The following is a 26,955-nucleotide window of genomic DNA, read 5'->3' on the forward strand; positions in this document are numbered from 1 at the left end:
GTTTAAAGACATTTGAAGCTGCATCTGAAACAGTTATTAACCGTCTTTTGGACCTTGAACCATCCGGTTCCCATTGAAGTCCATTATATGGAGAAAAATCCTGGAATGTTTTCATCAAAAACCTCAATTTCTTTTCGACTGAGGAAAGAAAGACATGGACATCTTGGATGACATGGGGGTGAGTAAATTATCAGCAAAAGTTTTTTCAAAAGTGAACTAATCCTTTAAGATGCCCCAACACCTGCAATGAGAAGACTAAACGCCTGTGTAGAGACGACTCAACGCCGGCGATATGTAATGCCCTAAATTATTACATGATTAACCAAATGTATTTTTCCATGTACATTTCTGAAATGCACTTTCTGTAAAGCTCCTTTGAAACAATATGTATTGTGAAAAGCATTATTGAAATAAAATCACAGCAGTCTAAACTGTGCATCGAACTGAAACGGAGTCTTGAAACAGCTCTTAGACAGAACGAATGCTGTTCTTCACACATACACACAGTTTTGTGTTTGTCTGGCCTGGTCGGTACACGTGTAAGCCGGCCATCATAAGAGTGTGTTTCCAGTTTCACAGTGTGATGGAGTGTGTCCCTGTCGAGTGCTGCAGTGCTTTTTGAAGAGCGAACCTGCGTAACAAACAGACTGACTGACGACAGCGTACGGTCCTGTGTGTGAGTGTTTATGTGTGGAGTGAAGAGACATTAAGCATTAAGCATTGCCCTTTACACACAGTCGCGCGCACACACACATTTCTCCCGCTGTAGCCTCAGTTGGCCGGGAGAGAGAGAGACAGACAGAGAGAGAGTTCTTTGTTCTTATAAGTGGTCACATCAGAAAGCAGCATCTGGATCATATGACTAATTTTACTACAAACCAAAACCAACTCCTATTGACACATATCAGATTCCAGCTAATGGAAAGCTACTGCAAGAACTGTTGCAGTGGATGTAAAGAAATCTCAGAAACATCTGTACTGAACAATCACATCAAAGATATACCGTATAAATAGAATAGTTAAAGTTTCGTATTTAAAGCGCCCGAGAAGTTAAAATTAGAAATCATGTCATATTTAAATATTGAATAAAAAAAAAATCTCATCGCATTATTTATGTAATTGTCAATGCAGTGTAAATATAATAATGCCACTTTTGATGGCACTTCCGAGTCACCTCTGCTCTGCAAAGATGGGTTTTGTTGATTATGATTTCATTTGATTGGTAACAGTTATTATTCTAATTTAATTTAAATGTTAAAATTTGACAGTTGATGCATCCATCTAAAGGTTTAGAAAAAAAAAAGCCTTTATATAGGTAAAAATGCCCCCGGAAATCAATTTGAGGTGGCAAATATTGCCCCTTAATAAAAAAAAAAATAATTCTGTATGCTGTGGTCAGTTCACAGCTTTGAGAATATGAATAATCTGAATATCTTTGTGAGTCAGACGTCCACAACAGGCCTAAACCATATTGAGATATAATATCAAGATCTAATTTGTCAATTGTAAAGCACACCCCCAATTTTAAATCATTCATTTTTATTTCATTTCATTTTAAAAAATTGTTACTTTAAAAAAAACCCTTATAAAAAAATTCATAAGTTGTGAAGACATTTTGACCTCTTGTGTGTAACTCAATATTACATCAGTCCCTCCAGGATTTCACGATTTTTTTGTGTGATTTTTGCGATCAAAATGACTGATTGTGGTGGTAATTTCCAAAAATGTGTGAAAAAATGTGCGATTTGTATATAACATTTACCATAATAGTATTCAGTCCTTCCAGAGTTTTTTTGTGATTGTTGCGGGCAAAAATTGATTGATTACGCGGCCCGTTTTCTTTAAAAATGCGATGGAATATGCAGGATATTTATGCAATTTTATGCGATGAAATTGCAGGAATTTGCAAAAATTGAGGGAACTAGCAAAAATTGCGGTTTGATGAAAAAGATAAAAAAAGTGATTCCCCCAACATCCTGTTCTCACTCCGTGCCTCCTTGTTGAACTCTCTGCAGTGTTATATGTGCGCCTCGAACACCCCATGTGTGCGGTTAATTTCTGTTTGATGCTACTTCTTTTATCTTATGTTGTTTATTAAGTAACGATGTGACGGTAAAACGTGTGACAGACGGTTATACGAGTTCGATTTGTGAGATGTCAATCGCCTCCGTGAGTCTGTCTGGCGTCGCGTAATTGCGTCACTTCATAACGTTCCCATGGAAACAGGGGGAAATGGCTGCTCTTGTGTGAAGCAAACGCAACATTTTTCAACTTTCTGCTAAGATACGTGTGACTTTTTTGCAACGAAAATGCGAGGATTATGAAATTATGCAAACCCCGCATATTTTGCACGGAAATCGGCAATTTATGCGGCGAAAGTGCGGCGTATTTGAAAAAATGCGACCCCCGCATAAATATGCGAACTTTGGCTGATTTTGCATTGAATTCAGCGATCGCATAATCGCGTTTTTCTGGAGGGACTGTTACATGGTTAACAAATCATAAGCATAAGTCTGACCCGCTGATGAAAGTGACCTGAACAACTCAAACGGAAGAAATACATGCTCTTTCCTCTCTTTTCTTCGAAAACTTAATTAAACATATGTGACCCATTACCACAAAACCAGTCACAAGTCCCACGGGTATATGTGGCAATAGCCAACAATACATTGTATGGGTCAAAATGATTGATTTTTCTTTTATGCCAAAAATCATTAGGATATTAAGTAAAGATCATGTTCCATGAAGATATTTTGTAAATTTCTTACTGTAAATACATATAACACATTTATTTTTGTGAGTGCTTTAAAGGCGATTTTCTCAGTTTCGAATTTTTTTGCACCCTCAGAATCCAGATTTACAAATAGTTGTATCTCTGATAAATATTGCCCTATCCTAATAAACCACACATCAATGGAAAGTGTATTTATTCAACTTTTTTTGAGACGATGTACACATCTAAATTTCAGAAAAAAATTACCCATGTGACTGGTTTTGAGGTCCAGGGTCACATACAGTATATGAAATATGGTTTGAAAAACCTAAAATATGAGGAAGAGCACACTTTCTCTCCACGGTTTTGTGAGAAATGCGGTTTCATTGAGAGGCAATATGACTCATGGGTTTGTGATTTCGCAATATGCAAGTTGTTTTCTCGGAATGTAGAGAATGTTTTCCAGATTATTATCTATAATGTTTAATAAATGACTTAAAAAATGCAATGATAGTGACAAAACACTGCTGACATTTATAAATCACTTTCTTCATGTTGTGTGTTTGTTAGACACAGGTACTTCACTGGCCTATTGAAGATCATTCAAGTGGATCTGTGCAGTAAAAATAGCACACATGGCTTCTTTTGAGTGTTCGGGTGGCGCAGCAACTCCTCTGAAAGACACAGAGAGGCGAAAACGTCCCCAAGTTTTAAAACTTGACCATTGATTCACACTTCTTCATAGTCCAAGTGCTCATAAACTTAAAATAATTGATATATGCTTTGATATGTTGCATCTACAGTAATTCAGTGGCATTTTCACCATGAGTCAGAGTTTCCAGTCACTGATACTCCCTCAAACTTTCATAAAAAGACTGAAAGTGACAATGTCAGTTTATCATTTGAGAAGAACAATAGGACCATGAAACAACAACTTACAAACAAGTTCATTGACACTAGAACGTACTATGATTTACACTCAACAACAGCTAGAAAACTGTCCGTTCTGTCCTGGATGCTGATTGTGGTTAAAGCGGTGCTTTCCAGCATTTCATTCAAGCAAAACAGCACTATTTTACATTAACAATGATATACAATACATTTTTACTTGCTACTGTGTGTATCTCTGCACAGTACTAACAGAAACCAACTATTAACCTTATGTTACATGTCAGAGACTACTGTATATATTCAAGAAAACAAGGTTTTTTTTCTGGTTATTTTTTCACAGTTTAAATACTGTATCCTATCTCAACTTATAGAGATACCTCACCTCTGGAAATGTGGATGTGTATTTAAAATGGGTCATTCATGTAGAAGAAATGTGAAATTATTTTTGAATTTGGAGCTTTCTAGACTGAGAAAAGCCAGAATATGTGTTTTTGGCTTATGTGGATGAAAGACAACAACTCCCAGAATGCACTTGCTTCGCTGCCCAAGGAGGCCACGCCTACCGGTAACAGAGTGCAGTAGTTAAACAACAAGTCTAGGCTACTAGTGAGTCTCCGTGATGAGTCTGCCCGAAAATGTATTTCGAGATCACCCAAAATGTCCGGGATTCGGCTTTTGCGTTCTACACTCTCAGAAAAAAAAGGTACAAAAGCTGTCACTGGGGCTGTACCTTTTCAAAAGGTTCACTTTTGTACCCAAAGGCTGCATATTGGTACCTTAGTGGTACATATTAGCACCTAAAATTTACATATTATCACCTAAAACAGACATATTAGCTCCTGAAATGTACACAATAACACTTCAAATGTACATTTTAGCACCTAAAATGTACATATTAGGACCTAAAATGTACATATTATCTCCTGAAATGTACACATTAACACTTCAAATGTACATTTTAGCACGCAAAATGTACATATTAGGACCTAAAATGGACATATTAGCTCCTGAAATGTACACATTAACACTTAAAATTTATATATTAGAACCTAAAACATACATATTAGCACCTAAAATGTACATATTAACACCTAAAATGTATTAACACCTAAAATGTACATATTAACACCTAAAATGTACATTAGGACCTAAAATGGACATATTAGCTCCTGAAATGTACATACTAACACCTAAAATGTACATATTAGCAGCTAAAATGTATATATTAGCAGCTAAAATGTACATATTAGCAATTAAAAAGTACATATTAGCACCTAAAATGTACTTATTAGCACCTAAAAAATACTTATTAGCACCTAAAATGTACATTTTAGCACCTAAAATGTCCTTATTAGCACCTAAAATGGACAAAAGGTTACCTTTTGAAAAGGTACAGCCCGAGTGACGGCTTTTGTACCTTTTTTTTCTGAGAGTGTACAGTAACCATTCATTATGTTTACTGTGGCGAGCAGGACGAGTGAGGGCCGCGGGAGAACGGCGCGAGGCCGGTGGCGTGATTACCGATGAGCGACACCGGTCTCGTATCTCTCACGGAGGAGCGGGAATTTTCTTAGCAATGTTAAAACGCACATCAACCGATCACTTGTTTAGCGTTTATGTAAACACTACATTCAGATTCACCAATCGGAATGAATTCAGTTAGATTGAAACAAAAGCTGTGCATGTAAACAATGAATGGCGACTGCAGAAAGAAAAAGCTAAATCCCGGACATCGACGGCCGGACATTTACAGGAAAAAGAGGATGGTAACACCTACTACTCAGCTTTCTCCACAGAACAAAAGCCTGCTAGCTTAGCTTCCAAAAAAAGATGGCTGACACTATGTGTTCATTCTGTGAGTGAGACAAAATCATCGAATAATGTTTTCCAGACAAAAAATACATAAATCTCTCGTCTCAGGGGGATATGAGGGTGGAAAGCATGGTAAATACTACAGGTTTTCTACTAATAAAAAGCTTAATGCTAAATCCTGAAGTATCCCTTTAAGCATTGAGAACTAAGAAATGACGCAATTTACTTTGTTTTTTAGTCGTGACTATTCACAACAAAAGCTTTCATTCCTAAAAACTGAAAGTATGCACTTTCCATTCATAATCTTCCTTATTTACTCCTAGACTTAGACAACTTCCTGAAACACAGTGGTGCGGCATGTACAGTTTAGTCTTCATTGAAGTAAACAGGTTCCCCTTTATCTGCTGTTGTGTCTTTGCTCTGACATTCCTGACTCGCTGTCAATAGAAACCAAGGCATTCGTTTATCATTCACAGACAGGGGTTCTTCGGAGCCGGACCGGTTCAGAAACACGGGCAGTCGAGACAGGCGGCATTCCTTTCATAGGTGAGGAGTTTCACATGATTTCAACCGACAACGCCTCCCGCCTCATTTCTGCTGACTGTACATTACTAAACTAATGTCCCAAGATTTCAGGAAGAAGAAAAACAAGGGAATAATTCCCATGCTCCCACTTTATCGCTCACAGAGCCGTCTTCAAAGAGCCACTAAAGCTCTTCTGATGAAAAGAGGATTTGGACTAATTTAGTCTTCAAAGAGACTGAAGGAGTCATGTTCAAACATCAGCCCTGAACGGACAGGCCAGACTGCACATTTACAAATCAGTTTACATAACTATGTAACACGGGTGATATACATTACACCTTCTATTTTAAAGAGTCAGTCAGGGACATCCTGCTAGCAGATCTGACAGTAAACATACGAAGAGTGTCTCAATAAATCATAGCTAGAACAAAATCTGGCTAGCAAGGATGGGAAGGTTTGACAAATCTTCTATATTATCCATATCACAGTTACAGCACACAGAGCTATTACGTATTGCTATTTTTTAGCAGATTCTCATTTGATTAGTTCGAAAACAGCACCACTAATATAACGCTTGAGTTAAAAAAAACAATAAATAAATAAATCAAATTGTATAAAATGGACAGTTTCGTCACTAAAATCTGATTGGAGGAGCTGTGCTAGAAGCCATTGTAACAGATGATGTATAGTGTTTGATAAACATGTTAAATCATGAAAAAAGAAAAAAACGTCCCCCTTTCAGGAAACTGTATTTTAAAGATAACTTTGTAAAATCCAAATAAGATTTTCAGATCATTTTTGGAAAGGGTTCAGTGACCATAAACAATTGCACATGCACCCGTGGAACAGTCCTTAGGAGTCCCCCTGCAGTCAACAATTCTACAGTATCCCTTAAAACTCATCTTTGATCACCAAAATGACATATTTCAATTTTTATATAATTTTTCAATTTTTATATTCAATTTATTTTTCATATTTTTAATTTTTTTTCCCTTTAAAAAATGTGTCATGCCATAACATAGCCTGAATGTAACTCTACACCCTTGCCTCATTTAGTATACACGGTTCTATGAATATGCAAATGAGCCCTGCCTCCACTCACTCAATCAGCTCAGAGATCCACTTGTTGACGATCACACATTGATCTGATTGGTTACGAGGTAGTTTGTGACGTCAGAAACACCAGAGATTTCAAACTGTGTTTTTGCAGCGCAGTCTCATCCCAAGACGTCATATAACTGACGTTTTGGGACGTCTTTTGACCATACGTCAATATTCGCCTTTTTAGGGCCCCCTTAGGGCCGGTTCACATATCGCGTCTTTTGCGCGCTCAAGTTCCTTATTTCAAATGTTGGCGCGCGGTATGCGCGTTCATAATGGAAGCGACGCGGTCGCGGTGTGACGCGCTCGTTTTTTCCAGGCGCGTCCGCGCCGCATCGAGATAAAAACATCTCAACTTTTCAGAATGCCGCAAGCGCACCGTAGGTCACGTGACACGAACCAACCAATCAGCTTCCTCGCCATTTTTGTTACCTCTTCTTAAAATATAATCAAACTGGTCCTTGTCCACTCTGAAATAGGCTTTGAACCTCCCATTGTCCAGGCGGAGTTCCTGAATCAGCTGGTGAAATTCCCCATGGTTCTTGCGTTTTTGTAGTATGGGGTGCACCCAAACACTGCGGCGTTTTTTAACTTTTCTGAGTAAATAAATCTTGTAACAGAGTTACAGCAAGGGTTTTTCGGTGGTGGAAATCCATTGCTGAAATTTCCTTCATGTAATGGAGAGCGCAGCTGATGGTTGCTTAGCAACGACAGACGCCTCTGGAGTGCAACCGCCCTAGCGCTTCTTTGGAAAAAGGAGAACGCGTGCGCCTAGCGTTTTCTACGCGTTTTTAGGCGCGATATGTGAACCGCCCCTTAAACGTCAGTAGATGAGGTTATAGGATCCTAACTCTACCCCAGACCTAAACCTAACCCTAAACCTAACCCGTCACCTAACTGACGTTAAAGGTAAAGCGTCAGTTGTATGATGGCCCGGGATCGCTATCTACCGATGTTTAAGGGTACCCTAAAAAGGCGGATATTGACGTATGGTCAAAAGATGTCCCAAGACGTCAGTTATATGACTTTTTGGGATGAGACTGTGTTGGTTTTTGAGACTATCTTTGATTCACTGCAGTTTTAAGAAGACAATACTCAGCAATGGTGTCAACTTATGAATTTACACATGGTTTGAACACCACATAGACATATAAACAACATTAAAAGCTTGACCTCAGGGGGACTTTAAGACACTAACAGTTTACAGGAGGTAGACAATTAAGACCACAGTCGCCATTCATTGTTTACATGCACAGCTTTTGTTTCAATCTAACTGAATTCATTCTGATTGGTGAATCTGAATGTAGGGTTTACATGAGCGCTAAACAAGTGATCGGTTGATGTGCGTTTTAAAATTGCTAAGAAAATTGAGCCCGTTCTCATCCCAAAGCGCCATATAGGACGCTTTTGCAAAAGCGTAAATATCCAACGCACATGGCACCCTTTAACGTCAAATGAGACGCAGATATATTTGGGCAGAAGGCGCCCCCTAGTGGTCTAACCCTTACCCTACACCATACCTAAACTTAACCATAACCGAAGCGTCTCATTAGACGTTAAAGGGTGCCATGTGCGTTGGATATTTACGCTTTTGCAAAAGCGTCGTATATGGCGCTTTGGCATGAGAATGCGTTGGAAAATTCCCGCTCCTCTGTGAGAGATACGAGACCGGTGCGTCTCACAGGTGTCACCGGTAATCTCACCCCCGGCCTCCCACGGCCCTCACTCGTCCTGCTCGCCACAGTAAACATGATGAATGGCGACTGTAGAACGCAAAAGCTGAATCCCGGACATTTTGGGCGATCTCCAAACACATTTTTGGGCAGACTCATTACGGTGACTCACTAGTAGCCTAGACTTGTTGTTTAACTACTGCACTCTGTTACCGGTAGGCGTGGCCTCCTAGGGATGTGAAGAAAGTGCATTCTGGGAGTTGTTGTCTTTCATCCACATAAGCCAAAAACACATTTTCTGGCTTTTCACAGTCTAGAAAGCTCCAAATTCAAAAATAATTTCACATTTCTTCTACATAAATGACCCATTTTAAATACACATTCATCTTTCCAGAGGTGAAGTATCCCTTTAAGCAAAAGTGATTAGAACTGCACACACTAGAGAGTTATCTGACAATCAAAAGGTTTCACAAGGAGTAAACCATAAACATGACAGAAATATGAACCTTTGTGCCCTCGAAGAAAAAAATCTCAGATTACCACAGGGGGCTGAACCATAAGTGCACTGCAATGGTGCATTCACGCCATAATTACCATAATTACTAGATGACAACTCGAATGTTTCACTCAAAGCTGTCCTCGCCCTCGGACTCTCAATTATACGTTACTGCGGCAACACTGCTAACGCCAAAACGAATGTGTAATTGGAATTAAAAGACAAAACTAGAAAGTTTAAATCATTATCCAAATGCCTTTTTAAATGAAATGAGTTTCCTGGACTGCGAAGGATCAAACGAGTGGATCCTTCACAGCCTTGCCTATCCCAAGATTCATTGCGTGCATGTGACGGCTGGACTTTTTGAGAGAAAATGGTGGACAATGCTTTTAAATGTGTTTTTGGTTTCAATTTACACAAATATCTAACGATACAAATGCACAAAACACAAACAAACATTAAAGCGGTTCAAATGTTGACTTTTATCTTATCAATGTGAAGGTACAAAAGCTGTCACCGGGGCTGTACCTTTTCAAAAGGTTCACTTTTGTACCCAAAGGCTGCATATTGGTACCTTAGTGGTACATATTAGCACCTAAAACTGACATATTAGCTCCTGAAATGTACACAATAACACTTCAAATGTATATTTTAGCACATAACACGTACATATTAGGACCTAAAATGTACATATTAGCTCCTGAAATGTACACATTAATACTTCAAATGTACATTTTAACATGTAAAATGTACATATTAGGACCTAAAATGGACATATTAGCTCCTGAAATGTACACAATAACACTTCAAATGTACATTTTAGCATGTAAAATGTACATATTAGGACCTAAAATGTACATATTAGCTCCTGAAATGTACACATTAATACTTCAAATGTACATTTTAGCATGTAAAATGTACATATTAGGACCTAAAATGGATATATTAGCACCTGAAATGTACACATTTACACTTAAAATTTACATATTAGAACCTAAAACACATATTATCACCTAAAATGTACATATTAACACCTAAAATGTATTAACACCTAAAATGTACATATTAACACTTAAAATGTACATATTAACACCTAAAATGTACATTAGGACCTAAAATGGACATATTAGCTCCTGAAATGTACATATTAACACCTAAAATGTATGGATATCATCATCGGATAATGTTTTCCAGACAAAAAAAAAAATACATAAATCTCTCATCTCAGGGGGATATGAGGGTGGAAAGCATGGTAAATACTACAGGTTTTCTGCTAATACAATGTGAGTTTATAGATAGTTTGGACTCTTTATGAACATAAATGGACCTAGGTGAACATATTTTTTATCCCTGTTTTCAGACAGTTGAATATAATTCAAAAAAAGTCTACAAACGTAACAGTCGCTCATCAACGGCTGCGGTCACAGTTGCTAGACAACAAGAGCGATCCTACGTGGGTTAGACCGTCTCATTTAATAACGCTCGCTACGACATTCATACACTTTGAAGTCGGTATCCTTCGAAGGACGCAGCATCTGAATTGGGACACATACACGCAAGGCAAAATCTTGTCGGGGCGTATGGTGGGAGTGGGACCTGAAAAACGTTCCTGCGCAGACCTGTCACTGTCATGTGGTACAAGCTGGAGCTCTAAACTCTAAACAGAGTTCATAAGTTCTATTGAGTTTTACAAGGATGTGAAAGTATACTTGGCAATTCAAACATGGCGAGAATGTAAACACATTGCTAATTGTCTATACTAGAAACAGCAAGATGAGCATTTCAACGTCCTCCCTCCGATTTAAAGCTGAAAACCCATACAAACCAAAGCCATTACTCCATAAACCCTATTTTGAGGCCTGTCTGTTTCTGGGTTAATCAGTATGGATGGAGAGAGGAGAAGAGAGGTACTTCACCCTGTCATCAACACACACACACACACACACACACACACCAACAAGCCTCATCTACCCATGACAAGACAGAGTAAACATCCCAGAGCACTGCGGCCCTACAGTCAATATCATTTCAAACCACCAGCCAGAGATATGAAACACATGCAAGATAAAACAAATTATGTTTTCAGTTCAATCCCAAAAAATATCTTTCAATAACGTTTCAAATGCACAGCACGTTGACATTGCCCAGCCGTGTCATCAATTTATTTAGTGTGAAATGCTATATTTCAGTATAACTATTGATATATTTAATCTAGAACCATTCTATAATTATCATTAACAGTTTTTTATGAGCTCATATCAGTTGAGGAACTGTGTGGAATATTTGACTTTCATTTGTCTCAACGAAGGACTGAACTGAAATGAGCTGCAAGTTAGCTAGATTTGATTAAAAAGGTGAAAAAAATTCAACCCAATAATTAAAATATACAACCTCTTAGCAACAATTTAAATTGACGCTAGAAATGTGTTCAGTTTTATCTGAAACAGATTTAAAGACTGGCGTATTAAAGTTGTATTGCCTAAAGTGTTCCTTTCAGCCGGAAACTGCAGTGATGTGTATGTATTTATACGTGTGTTGCAAAAATGTAAGTATGTATGGAATGAGGTATGAGGTAATGAGGTACTCTTATCCTATGTTGTAAAAATATACTTATTGTTTGGGAAAAAGTGGTACACTTTAGCATACTTTTAAAAGGGGACCGATTACGAAAATAATATACTTTAAAAGAACTGACCGAATGTAATGTTTTCAGACACTTTTTTAATCACATGCATTGAGTGTTTAAGAGGGTTTTAACCCACTTAAGTAGCACTTAAGTCCATTTTTAAATGCAATTTCAGAGCTCATTTTTAAAAGATGCTTAAAATCAAAATGTACTCGCATTTATGGCAAATTCAAATATAATTCAATACTTTACACTTCTCTATTCAAGTTGCTTCACATTGTTATTTCTATTGATGTTATATGTCATGTTTTTGTGTATTGACGTGTAACAAAGGTGGTACATTTAAAATGAACAGTAGCATTTAACTTTACACCAAAAAACACACTACAACTAAACAATTACAATAAAGTAATTTACATGTGCTTTTGTATGCTAATCAACACATCAAATTAGGTGTATTCAAAGCACAACCAAAGATTATTAAAATGAACTTCAAATGTACTTCAAATATAATCTTATAATATTATATTATCTGCAAGTACGTTTTTAAGCTTTTAAGATCTGAAGTACACTTCAAGTGCATATTCAATACATTTCAGTGAACTTTTTTTTTAGTAAACTAAAGATACAAGTCACACAATGCAAAACACATACATAATAAAGCAACTGATGCACTGACTATCTACAGCGTCTATAAAACCCACCTCCCACATGACGGCAGCAGCAACATTTCTCGAGAATCCAGCCACAGCAAGAGTGCACACCCTTATCACTCCTCATGACCGCTCAGAGACGCATGTCTCAACACAGAGAGATGTTCCGGGACGACTGAGTAATTACTCTCATTCAGCCTGACTTTACCTCATCCACAACAGAGAGAAGGGGGCGGAGCAACAGAACTCACTCTCATGTTTCACTTTCTGACCAGACAAAAGCCACAGTGTGTGATAACATGACCCCATGACAATGTGTCCTGCTGTAGTGTGCTTACGAGACACCACAGGGGTCGATACGCTCCCCGTCTCTTTTCTCTCTCTCAAGCGCTTAAATGAGAAGCTCGTGGAAAAGAAAGCACACATTCCCGTGCAGATAACGTGAGCTAAACTTCTGACCTGGATCAGAGGGAAAAGATTCACTGATGCTTAAAGTTCATCTCAGAATAAGTGAAGATGACAGAATGAACGAATACAGAATGGCTGGACCTTTGTTTGCAGGTTAAACTGTGCTATCAGGAGACCCGTCACCTGCTTTATGTGTCGCAATATTGCATTTCTGGAATAACTGGAATCAACAGAGCAATTATAAACAAACGAACAAAAAAAAAGTACTATACGTACCTGTTTCAAAGTAACTGCGTGGTATTGACATGTATTGCTGTGAGAACGTGTACATTGTGGGAAGCAAGACAATTTTTGATCACGATCATTTTAGATCACGAGTGGCTCAACGGGTAGATCTATATATAAACTCATCTTTCTGGCTTTGACCAACCGGGTTGACACTTCAGCGTGAGAAATCGGGGGTGTGGCGTGAGAATTGGCTAAATTGCGTGAGTCTCACTCTGAATGCGTGAGAGTTGTCAGCCCTGGGGTACATGTTGATGCTGTATGGTATTGAAGCATCAGTGTTGCATTGCAATGTTCAAGACCGGTTTAAGGATTTAGAGAATTTAGGCTTGCACTTCTGCAACCAAAGCTGAATGTTTAACGCATCAGTCATAGTCCCGTAACTGCATACACACTCTCCGTCTCCGCCTGCTACAAAAGCCAGGCCCCAAACTCACACATACAGTAGGGCTGGGTATTGAGACAAATTTCACAGTTCGATTCGATTTCGATTCACAAGCTTGCAATTCGATTCGATTTCGATTATTTTGGACATCAGTTACAATAAATGGCAATTTTTCTCAAGGGAATCAAATCTCTTAAATGCTGTAAACTATGGGAGTCTAATTGTAGCCAATAGGCTTCATTGGCCTAATATGAAGGTAATAATGAACTGTTTTTGTAGCTATACAAACACTTAAATGACACTTTTATTTATTTTTATAATAAGAAGATTATATGAAATATAAACATTTAAATGGTGGCTGTCATAAAAACTTGCCAGATTTATTCAAATATGCATTAAATATTGAAGAGCATTATAAGATTATAATGCATATGTAATATGGTGTATATATTTAGCAAAATGCTCCTCTCTAGAGTTATTTTTTCTAGCTGACTAACGAGTTTATGTGGGTTTTCTGAGGTAAATATGACGATACATGATATTGATTACAAGCTGTTTAACTGACGTCTTTCCACGGTTGAAACGCTGATTGAGCGAATCAATGTGACATGACACGGATTTCGATAAGCTGTACTCTATCTTTTAACACTTTCAGATGCGCATTCATGTTTATTTCGCGCTGTAACTGGTATTATTAACCCGGAAGAGACAAGAGAGATCAGCGCTGCTGTTTCTCTTGAGCTGCGCCAGAGCGATCTCACGCCACAGCGCCAAAACGCTATTTATGTTTTTGAATTTCTAAATAAAATGGACGTAATTTGAAAATTGAGACTTTGTTTCATATCAATAGTAACAAAGGGCAAAGATTATTGCGATTTTTTAGATGCGCGCAGCCGCGAGACAATGTCCCATTCATTCAAATGAAACAGGATGACTAATTGATTCTTGAGATTTAAGAATCGATATCAGTTCGTAAAAATGAGAATCGACTAATATCGAGAAATCGATATTTATTACCCAGCCCTACACTACAGGCCCTATTTTAGCGATCTAACCTCATGGTTTAAAGGGATGATGAATTGAGAAATCAAATTTTCCTTGAGCTTTTGACATCTAAGAGGTCATCATTTTATAAGAATATCCTGTAAGTTTCAGAACTGAAAACGTCCTTGTTAGTCCAATAAAAGCTTTTATTGACACCAGGCTCAGCAAACGACTCATTTTTCAAAGTGGGGAACTATGACGATAAAGAGGATAAAACACCACCCCCGCAGAAGAAGATCAACGCCTACTTCAACACGGCCGGTTTAGCCCCGCCCACCGATTCGCGCATTACGCGCATAGCTAAACATAGCTAACATAGGCCTACCTCGTGATGACAAACCGGATCGAGCTACCGAGCGATACAGAATATTGTGAAGTGCCTGGTTCTGGAAGAAGACAGTCGCTGCATAAGCTTCCTCTGGATTCCAACTTTATTTTTAATGACGTTCCAGCAGATGAGGGTAAAACATTGTCCGTTTGTTCGTCTCATTTCACTGAGAATTGTTTTGTAAACGAGACTGGATTTGCCGACCGATTAAGATGACGGCACTGCTGTGCCGTCTATATTGGATCCGACAGGTATGGTGCAACACACGGATTCTGGGTCGAACATGTATGGGCGAATCATTCCGGTTAACATTGGACATTTTTAAAACAATTTCCCCCAAGTGCATCGACGGGTGAGTTGAAACTCATTATAATATGCAAAACTGTTATCCACTCACAACAGTGGGCGTTTACTTCCAAGTCTTCAGTTGCGAGACGCCCATAAAAACCGAGCATTTTCCAGCTAGGCTCAAAACTAGGCTAGAAAATAGCCTATCAGGGACGTGCACAGAGGGGTTGCTCAGGTTGCCCGGGCAACTGCCCATATGCCCTTCTCGACTCAGGTTGCCCTTCCGAGGAAAAAAAAAAAATCGTACAATGGATGTAGAATTTCACATAGGCCTAGACAAAAAAAATAATATAAAATCGCAAAGCCTCATTCACTTCAAAAAAAAAAAAAAAAAAAAAAGTGAAAGTCAAACTGTTTCCACGAGACCATAGACTGCACGCAACCGGTGCGTATGGTAAGGCACCGCAAATTACTCAGGCCGCGCCTCCATCTCGTGTCGCGCGCTAATTAATGTGTACGAAGTCCATGACAAAATGAAGCGAAACTATCCTTCTCGTCACGAAAAGAGGAAGAAGAAAAACAAGAGAGTGAATTGCGGGAACAGCAGTCAGGTAAACTTGTGTTCTGTCCTCTCTAGTGTCAGCAAAGTTTGATGGTTTGTCTGGGCAGGCAGTGCATCTCTTGCATCACTTTTTGCCTGACAAAGGTGAGAGTAAAATACCATTATTTATTGCGTTTTGTTTTTGATAAACGACAAAGTGCAACAACAGTGTTTGTTTACTGCAGCTCGGAAAACATAACCGCGCCGCGTGTGTTGCGTTCATATGCGCGTGCACGAAATGAAACTCGCATTTTTCAAGCAGAAATGTGGAGACCAGAGAAATACTGTACAATACATGAATGATGGCACTCCCAATCAAAGTACACATTATAAAGACACTGATTATCTAGTCTCAGTGTAGTTAAAAACTCTAAACAACTGCACTAATTATGCAAGATATAAACCAATGTATTGGCAATTTGACATTGATTGACTATTGATTTATAGGCTATATTTAATTTAAAATGATGATTAGATGGACATTCTGGTCAATATGAATGCCAATCCCTCAGTAAATAACCATAAATCAAGATTTGCTTCAACATGCATAAAAAAAAATTTAAATAAAAATCATAGGCTACTGATTCTGAAAATACCCTGGCTATAGAGAGAACCAAAGTTAATCCCAAAAGCCAAAGTTCAGGGTTGTACTTTATTATTTTCTTCTTGTTTATGTTTACGTTAATATTCACTTGTTATCCTAACATTCTATAAAAATGCTTTATTCAGTAAATATTGTTTGTTTGAACCTCATTCTGTTCTATATTGTTGTACTTATTCTTTGACTGTTTTGTTTAAAGGAGGGAGGATTGTATTGGGCGGTATTGAGTGGCAATGGCAAATGGTTTACATGGCTCACGGCATCACAGATCAGGTAGAGGGCCCCTTAGCAGAATTTTGCTTAGGGCCCCAGGGGGAGGTCAGGATTGGCAAAAAAAGAATTGTATTTTTTCCCGAAATCTAAGCGTTTTTTATTTTTTCGAGTTTTTTTTCCATTCAATCCAGATTATTTATTTTCAAATAAATAAATAATAATTTAAAAAACAATAAACAACAATATAAGGAACTCTTTTGCTCATTTGTCTCATCTCTGACATTTTGCAATCTTTATAAATAATTATAAGACCATAAGATGAGGCATTGCGTTTGGACATAAACACGGCCAGATAAGGCAATTTGGAAGGGGACAAATTCAACTGAATATATTCCTTCATATAGCCCGTGAGGGGGGAGGAGGGCGGGTGCCCTTTTTTCAGGTCAGAGCAACTGCCCCTCAAAAATCCTGTGCACGTCCCTGTAGCCTATTACTTATTCATTTTGATGGTTTTGAATGCAAAAACCAAGCGAACGTCATAAGTTGACCTCAGACAACAATATAATAAAATTAAAAAAGCCAGTTCATGACCACCACAAGTGCACTTATAGCACGTCTGAGTCCACTTTTACTAATTTAACAACGGGAAAAATGGTCGACGCACCCGGTGCATGGTCTAAAAGTGTTTTCCTCATTCTCTTAATGAGTAGTGGGTGTGTTTTGGGCGTAACATGCAATAAACCAATCAGAGTCTCTTCTGGCAGGTCTGGCATGTGTCTTATTACACCTGCGTAGTGTTCAGAACGAAAGTAAGCCCTACACATTTCAGTCTTAGCTGGAAAGCTTCATGAAATAGGGAATTAAACAGAATTCAGCTGTAATTTGTTCCAGTTCAGCATGGACAATGCCTTCATTTCCATATGAGCCGTCTAGTCAGGTGTTCTACGTTATGCCCTTTTTGCATTTTGCTCCGGAATCTTTATGGTAATAACACAGTCTTCTGCCACATCAGACAGGAGGAGTTATGCAAATCAGTCTCAGACGCTAAAATAGTCCCAATATTAAAAGCGCAGTACAAATATATTTCTTTCACACACCTCTGCACGCCAGCACAATGAAACCACTTATCTGACTAGCCTGACCTCAAGTTCAACAGACTAATGAAATAAGGCAGAGAAACGGTCACATCTAATGCTAAATGCCTCTGAACCTAAACAGACAACATTCTCTGAACGATGAACAAAGTTATGAGCACACATTCCTCCAGTAATGTTTCATTAAAGTTATCTGGTCTTTTAAAACTTCCTCAAAGTTATGTATACAACGTTCAAAGATTTTTTATTTATTTATTTTTTTCTGAAAAATGTTTTTTAGTCGTTTGGTTTATGAATGTTACTGCACTTTTTAGAGAACATGCATATGTTAAAGATAAAAATTATTTAGAACATTTTTAACATTAAGCTTAACAGTTCACAAAATGTTCTTAGAACAGATCTGTTTACTGGGTCGCACCATATAAAAACGTATTTGACAGATAATTTATGAAATATTCTTTATCTCGAGGCTTCTGGAAGCTGATAAAAATGATTTTGTGGTGAAGTAAATACTACAGAAAAAAAAAGAATGTAATTTACATGAAAAAAGTTAGTTCAGGCAAGAATTAAAAAAAATTCTATAGTAGTATCCAATTCAATCGTGTAGAAATGAAAGCGTAAATACCAACATTTTAAAATTAAGTACAATTATTCGGATACTGGTGTTCCTGTCATCCACTGGGCCATGAATAATTAATGAGGTTTATTTTTCACAGTTTTCCATATGTATTTACACTATTTTATCATAGCTTTTGTTGTTAGGATTAGTAATTTGCCATTTTGTAACATTTGGAGTTCATTTTCTACTTAAAATGACACATTCAAACACAAAAACGATCTATCAAATGTTATATTGTTTGAGTTAAATGTTGTACAAAGACAAATTCAATTAAATAGAATAGATATTGCTTAACCTTTAATTAATAAAAAAAATACTTACTTTCTTATGTTGCTTTCACTTAACTTAGTTAAGTATTTGCCTAATTCTATGTGTGAAATAGACTCAAAAAAATATCAGTGCAAAAACTTGCCTTAAAATAAATTAAGTAAATTTTACTCACTGTTTTTTTTACACTTCAGAAAATGAATCCTACAAGTAACAGAAAATAAAAGACGTGCTGGTTGGAAAATTGCAACACACAAAGGAAATGGAATATTTCCACAGAGAAGTTTCATTACTTCCTACGTTTAGGGTGTTTCAGTGTGAGTAACATGTTTTTAGTCCATAATGATTATACTTTACATTGTTCCTTTATTGAACACAAGAAAAAAAAAGTCTATATAGCAGTGGATATCAACATTTTTAACTCCTTTGGAAGTTGATTTCTGTTTTTCATATTACTGTGCATGATTCACTGGTGCATGCTATTAAAACAAATCCAGTCAAGTCCCGCCCTATTTTATTTCCTGATCCACTCTGAAATATTCCACATTATAAAAGTGATATGAACGCTTTCCATTTTGACGTTAAACAAATCTTTACAGCTTTACGTGAGCTGGAGATCATGCTAACAGCCTCATAGTATCTGTCTAAGTAAAAGGCCATGGAGAGGTCACTCATGTCACTGGAAAAAAACAGCAAGTCTACCCAGCATCGCGTGTTTAATAAGGGCATCATGTCACTAGCGCAGACAAACATGCTAATGCTGTGAGAAACATTATGAGCTCTTTGGGAGTCAGTTTCATTTCTATCTAATAACAAAAAAACAAACAATGGTGCCATCTAGAGGACAAAGTGTGTAGTGTCACTGGATTGACAGGAAAATGCATTGCACTCAAGTTAATATCAAAAGCAATTTTAGCATGTCTTCCTTGATTCATTATTTGATCAGACGGCCAAAAGATTTTTTTTATAACAGTGTTTATTTTTTTTTTATGAAAAACTTTGCAAGTTATCCACAAGTTTCCGAGGGGCGCTCCTGTAAAATATAAAGTGGGTGAAACTTCCGGTGAGGCGGCGGAAGTAGCATTCCAATGGTATTTTGTGTGTTAGTTAGCAAAGAGGCTAGCTGTTTTTCGGAGAATTATTTTACTATTTAAAGACGCAAATCTTTATGAGAGATGTCGTTACGGAGCTCAGGGGCAACATGTGCTGTTCGCGGTTGTATGTATAGCCGGACTAAACTAATTCAGTGGCTTAAACGTGATTGTTTTGAACATAAGCTGAAAACTAAATCAGAGTGATCCTGCCAACGACTGTAGTTTCCATCACCTCCCAAAAGACGACGAATCTTCCTGTGTACATTTGTTTAAATTCTTAATATTCTATAAACTCTATTAGCATGTGTTTGGCTGTTCGCTACTGATGTTACACCTAAACTCAGGATCAAACCCAGTTGACAGAATACCAAATGTGCCAGTTAATGTATTCAAGCAGCACATTCATTTATAATTTTGAATAAACTCCAAAGCACAATGACTAAGTGTGTATTTTTTATTTTAATTGTTTGTCAGCTCACACAGCTGTCTGTCACCATGCCTTGATGAGTATTGATTATTAATAATGTTATCATAATACTTCCAACCAACTACTGCGGAGGGTAAAGGTACTGTTATTTCACCCTTTTGAATTTCGTTGAGGTTATGTTCCCACATCGTTAGCTAGTTTGGATCGCTATAACTTGAATGACTGTCAACTGTTGAATGAACGAGTGTCAAGCATGTCAAATCGCGCTTTGTTTACTTCAAACCGGAAGTCGCGCCCACTTTTGACGCAAGGCCTCATGGGGCGTAGGAAACTTGTGGATAGACTACTTTTAATACTTTGGGATCAATAACATATATATATATATATATACAGTATATGAAGAGTTCAGATGCAAAAGCCTCTAAATGCCATTTGAAATTTTCTTCTTTAATGATGATTTTTATCAAACTTGTATATTTAAGTTCAGTATTTTCACTTAAATAACAATAATTGTTAAATAATATGTTAAATATAAATGGATTGCTGGATCTTTAATTTTGTGGGCATATTTTTCTGCTACAGGTCCTGGACATTTTGTTCTGGACAGATACATTGTATAAGGGATTCTATCAAATACCAACAGATATAAAACCTGAAAGTCTCTGCTAGAAATCTTATAATGGGTCGTGGTCGTATCTTCCATCAGGACAACAGTCCAAAACAAACATCAAAAACAACACAAAAATGTGTCATTGAGAACAAAATGACCGTCCCAGTCTCCTGAGCTGAACCCTATAGATAATGAGTGGAGTGAACTGAAGAGAAGTGCCAACATGGATCTGGGAGTCTGGAGAGATTATCTCAGTTCTCCAAACTCATCAGGCATTATAGGAGAGAAACTCAGAGCTGGTCTCTTGGGAAAAGGAGGTTACAAATACTATTTAATAACAGGGATCCAACAATTATGGCCAGAAAAACTATTTTGGAGAAAAACCCCCTCCCCCCACTTTCTGTTCTTTTACTTCAATGAAAGGTTAGATTTTTGTGAATTTTTTGAATGAAAGATCAATAGGTTTAACAATGCAGATTGATTTTTTACAGCCATTTTTGATCATATTTCATTTTGATCATATCAAATTGTGTTTACGGTGTATTGCAAAACTACAGTATTTTGCTGCTATTGAGGTGATACGGGTAAGTTTAGGACAGGTTTGGTGGTATGGGTTGGTTTAAGGGTTTCAGCTTATGAAAACACCAAATTCAAAATTTGAATATTGTGAAAAGGTTTTCATAAGCTGTAAGCTATACTCATCAAAATTATAACAAATAAATGGGGCTGGGCAAAAAAATCGATTTTTCGATTAATCGTTTTTTAAAATGTGTTCGATTCAAAATTGATTCTCAACGACCACGAATCGATTCTTTCCATATAAAGGGCTCGCGGACGCGGTGCTGCATCTTCTGGTCTCTCTGCACTAGGCAAGTGCCAAGCATTGCAGCTGTCGATACACACACGTGTTTAGGAGTCGGGACATGACAGAATATTCACTTAACAATCGGGCCAGCATTGCATCGTAACCTATGATCGTAACTAACGTTTATCATTTTCACGTCTTTTTAAGTTTTACAAGCAATGTTAAACCATCCCGTGCTCGCGCACTCTCAGAGATTTCTTTCACTGCGTGCACAACCTAAATCCGCCTCACAAACAGCTCGCCACACTGCATGAAAAGTGGGATTTTCGTCAGTAAGCGGCACTGTAGATTGTCGTGGAAGTTCAGGTTTACGACTGCACACGGCAATTTACAGGTAACACTCAAAACTGCCGTGAATTGCCGGAAATTGACGTGGGCCTTGCTTGGCAGTTGTCCCCCCATTGTCCCCCCTTCTCCTAAATCTAGAGGAGGCTTTGACATGTAAATGAAAATGCTGTGAGCTATACACATGCAAATAAGGGTAGGGGAGTTTCACCCCAGGTAACATTTTTCTGAAAGGAACTTCATTCTAAGACAATCTCTGGTAGAAATAGATCAGGCTCAGTATAACCTAATTACCGTGTTTTTTTTTTGTGTGTGTGTTTTTTTTTTAACATTGCAACATGACATACAAAAAGATATCAATCAACAAATAATAATTTCACAATAAATAAGAAACAAATAAAAATAGGACAGAATTGAACAAATGAAATAAAAACAGGAAAGGGACTATCTCTATTGTGTATAATATTATGATTTAAGAGAAAGTTAGAAACCAGTAATTTGTACTATTTAAAGAAAGAAAATAGCATACACATAATTCACTTTTCAATTAGCTTCAATATTCTTTAGCAAATACAATTGTATCACTACATTTTTATAGATACATTTGAGAGACTCAATATACTGAAAACTGAAAATCAGACCCAAAAAAAAAACTTCAAACAAGGTTTAGAATTATTCATTTTACTCTTATGAATATGAAATTTTCCTAATACAATTACAAGATTCATCATAACATTTACAGAAGTAGTTTTCAAAAATATATGATTTTGATGTTTTTACTGGTTTATTTATTTTAAGTAGCCTAATAAAGTTATTTATTTATGCATATATGTATTTTTACATTTCATGGTAGCCTATTTGGGTATATCCACCTTATTCCTAATTTAAAATGAACAGTAGCAGAAAAGGACAGCCGACGACAGCCTTTCAACCTGAGTCAAAAATCAGTAAACGTAACTCTGATTGGCTGAGGCAGCATATCATCATAATCCAACCTGTAACGTCAGCCACTCTGATTGGCTGAGGCAACGTGCCAGGCATGTGGCGTGTTATTCAAGCAGAAATAACGGCACAGGTATTCAGCCTGCTTCGCCGTCATGATCGCTGGTGAACCCATCTTTTCCTCTAAATTGAAGGTAAGTTCGTCCAACTTAGTGAATTCTATGTCCATGTGTACTTATAGTGTTTGGTAGTTTAGCGTTATTGTCTTAAACTTCACAAATCTGCTGTGATTACTGCCGCGAATGTCCAAGGGTGTTAACCTAACGGAACAGTTTTTTGTTTTGCGTTAGCTTGCTGCTCTTAATTCTTTTTTAGTTTCGTTTCAATTTGAACAATTTGGGACACTAAACTGTACGTTAGTACTACAGTACAGTAGTAACTGTACTGCACTAACTCGTACTGAGTGTTCAATTGGCTTTTCCCAATGCGTTTACTGTGAATATCGTCAGAAATTATGAAAAAATAATAAGTGCCAGGGTCATGAAACATAAAGCGCGTAATGTGCTTGTATGCTCTAGTGTAGGCTATCCTTGTTTGTAAAATTGCATCACTTTGTATGATGGAGTGAAATCTTCAGGTGTTTGTGATTTGTTTTGTCTCTCAGGGACTGTAAGGAGTGAGGTGTCCTTCGCTGATAGGAGAAAAAACACCTAAACAAGGTAACGTTACGTGTTGTGATCTTATCCTCTTTTCTTTTGAACAGGCCCCAGTCAAATAAAAAGTAAAACTAAACTAATTTGTATTAACGTTTGTGTTTATAGATGACTTTGAGCGTGAGACAGTGGTGAAAACGCCAAAGAGAACTGGAACATGGCATGTTATATTCAGTTATAAATGTTTGACCAAGTTATTAAATATCTTATAAATCTGTTCAGTTTCATCATTTGATAATAACTTTATAACACATTTGTTTGTGGTATAGATGCAGTGACTGAGACTGGGAGATGCAGTGACTGAAACCTGGTGGTAAGTATTGATCTATTGGCAGTGGAGAAGACACTTTTAATAGACACCTTCTCCCTTGTGAGCTAGCAAACTTTGTTATTCTAATTAGAGTATTGTAAACATCACCAAATGTGTTTGTTTACTTCAGTGTTCCAGAAAAAGGTCCTGAAACTACTGGTCGACATCCGCCATCGCCTGAAGGAAACCAGGTAGTGGATGCAGAAGAAACATATTTTTGCTTACAAATGTGGGGACTTGGGGCAGATTGCCTTTGCATACATCTAAATCATTGTCTTTTTCAACTTTGCAGTAGGGGTCATGAAATTCGGTTCCACAGCCACTGAGGTGTATGTACATCAAGGTAAACCTCAAGCACGCGTCGCAAAGACTTGGATTCACTTCGCCCTGATGAGCCAAGCCTACAGGACTTGAATTAAGAGTTTTAAAGGGATAGTTTACTTGAAATTATTTTTTTTAAATGTTTTGGCTTACATCAAGGGCATCAGTCATATAATGGAAGTCTATGGGGATCTCTTAAAAGAGCATGCACAGAGAAGTACAAATTAAACATGATTTAATGAATCATAACTGTAAGTACACGTTGATGGCTTAAGATACGAGACGAGCGGTTTGTGTGAGAAAATGAACAGTGTGTGTGTTTGTGTGTGTATATATATATATGATCTGCGCATGCGGCGGAAAGTGCCAGAAGCGATCTTGCACTGGTACGTCACTCATTGTTTACACAGATTTCAGAAGTTTTACTGTGAAGATCTAAACATTAAGATATATTGCATTTTTGTGTATATCTAAATATGTATATATATACACATTTATACAATAACAATATAAATACTGTTTGTTTTCTCTCACAAAACGCTCATTTCGTGTCTTAGTCCATCAATGTGTACTTAATTTATGAGTCATTAAATCATGTTTAATTTGGTCTTCTTTGTGCATGCTCTTTGAGGTGGTGACCATAGACCTGCATTATATGACTGACAGACAACAACGGTTTGACCTAAAAATATCAAAATTGAAAATACTGTGGAAACAAAGACCCCTGCATCTTGGATGCCCTTGAGGTAAGCTAAAACATATCAAAAATTAATTTCAAAGTGAACAATCCCTTTAAATTACATCCTTATTATTCGTTCATAATTCTGCCTTCTGTGTTCGATATATCTGTTGCCCAATTCTGATGCCATTCAGGGCAATTTATTTTTGAATAAAGATGCAATATATTATTGATTTATTTGTATAACTGTAGTGCTGTATGTATGTTGTCCCATGTTTCCAGAGGGTGGAGGACATGTTTTCTGTGCTTTGAAGATGTTCTCCTATGCTTTGTACATAGTTGTGTGTTTGTTCTAATAAAGCTATTTCTTTGAATAAACAGTATGTGGCAAATGTTCCTTTCCTCAATAAATTCATGTCCTTGATGGTAATAATAATTTAGTCCATAGGATAACAATGACATAAATATACAACATAATAGCATATCATATGAATATACATATATATATATATTATTATTATAATTTTATGTCGGCTGACCAATAGTAACAGATCTGCCAACCAATCACGAGTGATTTTCTTGTTTGAATGTAGTGAATTTCAACCAATACTGAGTGAGGAAATTCAAGCCATTCTCTGGCAAGGCGCGCGCAGTGCTGCTATTCATATGCTAATTAGGGCCATTCACACCTCCGCGAGCGCTCCATGTATACGTCATGGTTCGTTTCCGTCAATATGTGTCACAGACGAACGCGACGTTCACAGTCTGTAAATTGTCGTTAACTGCCGAAAATTAGGGAGATTTCCGGCAGTTTACGGGGACGAAAACCCCACTTTTCATGCAGTGCCAGAAACAAAAGTTTTATCCCTGGATTATATCGCTTTAACAGTTAAAACACGCAACATTATGTCAAAACTCTGGTCTTGGTGAGTAACCTCGTATAGACAGTCGGTAATGTCTTAAATTAGCATTAAACGCGTGTGACAGAAAGTTAATGAAACAGTAATGGATTCGCACACTAGTTCTTAAAGTGAACGCAGCCATTTGTGTCAGTCATTAATTCTATTGTCATAACAACAGAATATAGTATTAATTGTAAGCAATCAGAATTAATAGCCTTTGTCTTTAATTCAGTCTGGACTAAAAAGACTATCCAGTGTTATTTTACATTGGATTACTTTATTCGGTTTCTGTAGTATTTCTGACATACACAAAAAACTACCCCAAAATGTCTCTTAATTTGTGTCTTTATTCTATTGTATTTATTTGTGCTACTTTTTTCAATTTAATTCAAAGATTGAAATCAAGCTTCCATACATAAACTCTTAAAACAAAAACAAAAATAAACAAAAAAATTGCATTACCATTTAGGTAAGATCAATGTAAAAAAAAATGTCTAAATATTTATATATTTATTTATCTATATCTATCTTAAACATAAAATAACATGATACTGTTTGATCAAGCTGTGCGACTGTTCTGACTTTTTTTGCATATTGCATCAAAATCCTGTTTATTATTTGTATGCATTTAGTGTACCTAAAATAAAAAGTGTTTTATATACAGGTTTATGGCTCTTAATTTCCTTGTGTTAATTAACCACTAGTAAACTTATGTCCACTGTTCTTTTTTATAAATATAGGATTTGTATTACATCTTCATTATAGTCGAATCGAGAATCAATTCAGGAATTGAAATCGAAAATTGAATCGAAATCGAATCGAACTGAGAGCTTGTGAATCGAAATCGAATCGAAATTGAAATGTGAATCGATACCCAGCCCTACAAATAAAGATTTGAAATTTCTCACTTCGCATGTAATGAGTCTATATAATATATTAGTTTCTCCTTGAATTACTGAAATAAAAGAACTTTTACACAATATTCTAATTTTTCGAGTTTCACCTGTAAATGCCTGAGCATCAAATCATCATAATAGAATGATTTCTGAAGGATCATGTGACAGAAGACAGGAGTTAAGTAATGATGCTGAAAATTCAGCTTTGATCACAGGAATAAATTAAAATTTTATAATATATGTAATGTAATATTTCACAGAATGAATGTTTTATTATATTTGTGATCA

The 26,955-nt window shown here is 37.0% G+C and overlaps 1 protein-coding gene and 1 long non-coding RNA gene across 6 annotated transcripts in view; one reads left to right on the plus strand and one right to left on the minus strand.

Annotated features, from left to right (window-relative positions):
- kalrna (kalirin RhoGEF kinase a) overlaps positions 1 to 26,955 on the minus strand; it is a 362,661-nt gene that overhangs the window by 72,406 nt on the left and 263,300 nt on the right. The window lies entirely within an intron of this gene.
- Positions 22,828 to 25,249, plus strand: LOC120464160 (uncharacterized). The gene is made up of 6 exons (XR_016169241.1): positions 22,828 to 23,040; positions 23,511 to 23,565; positions 23,668 to 23,719; positions 23,829 to 23,872; positions 24,000 to 24,060; positions 24,162 to 25,249. It is a non-coding gene; the product is annotated as an uncharacterized LOC120464160 (long non-coding RNA).

This window comes from Pimephales promelas, chromosome 7 (assembly GCF_988280905.1).
Source record: "Pimephales promelas chromosome 7, fPimPro1.hap1.1, whole genome shotgun sequence".
In the NCBI taxonomy this organism is placed as follows: Eukaryota; Metazoa; Chordata; class Actinopteri; order Cypriniformes; family Leuciscidae; genus Pimephales; species Pimephales promelas.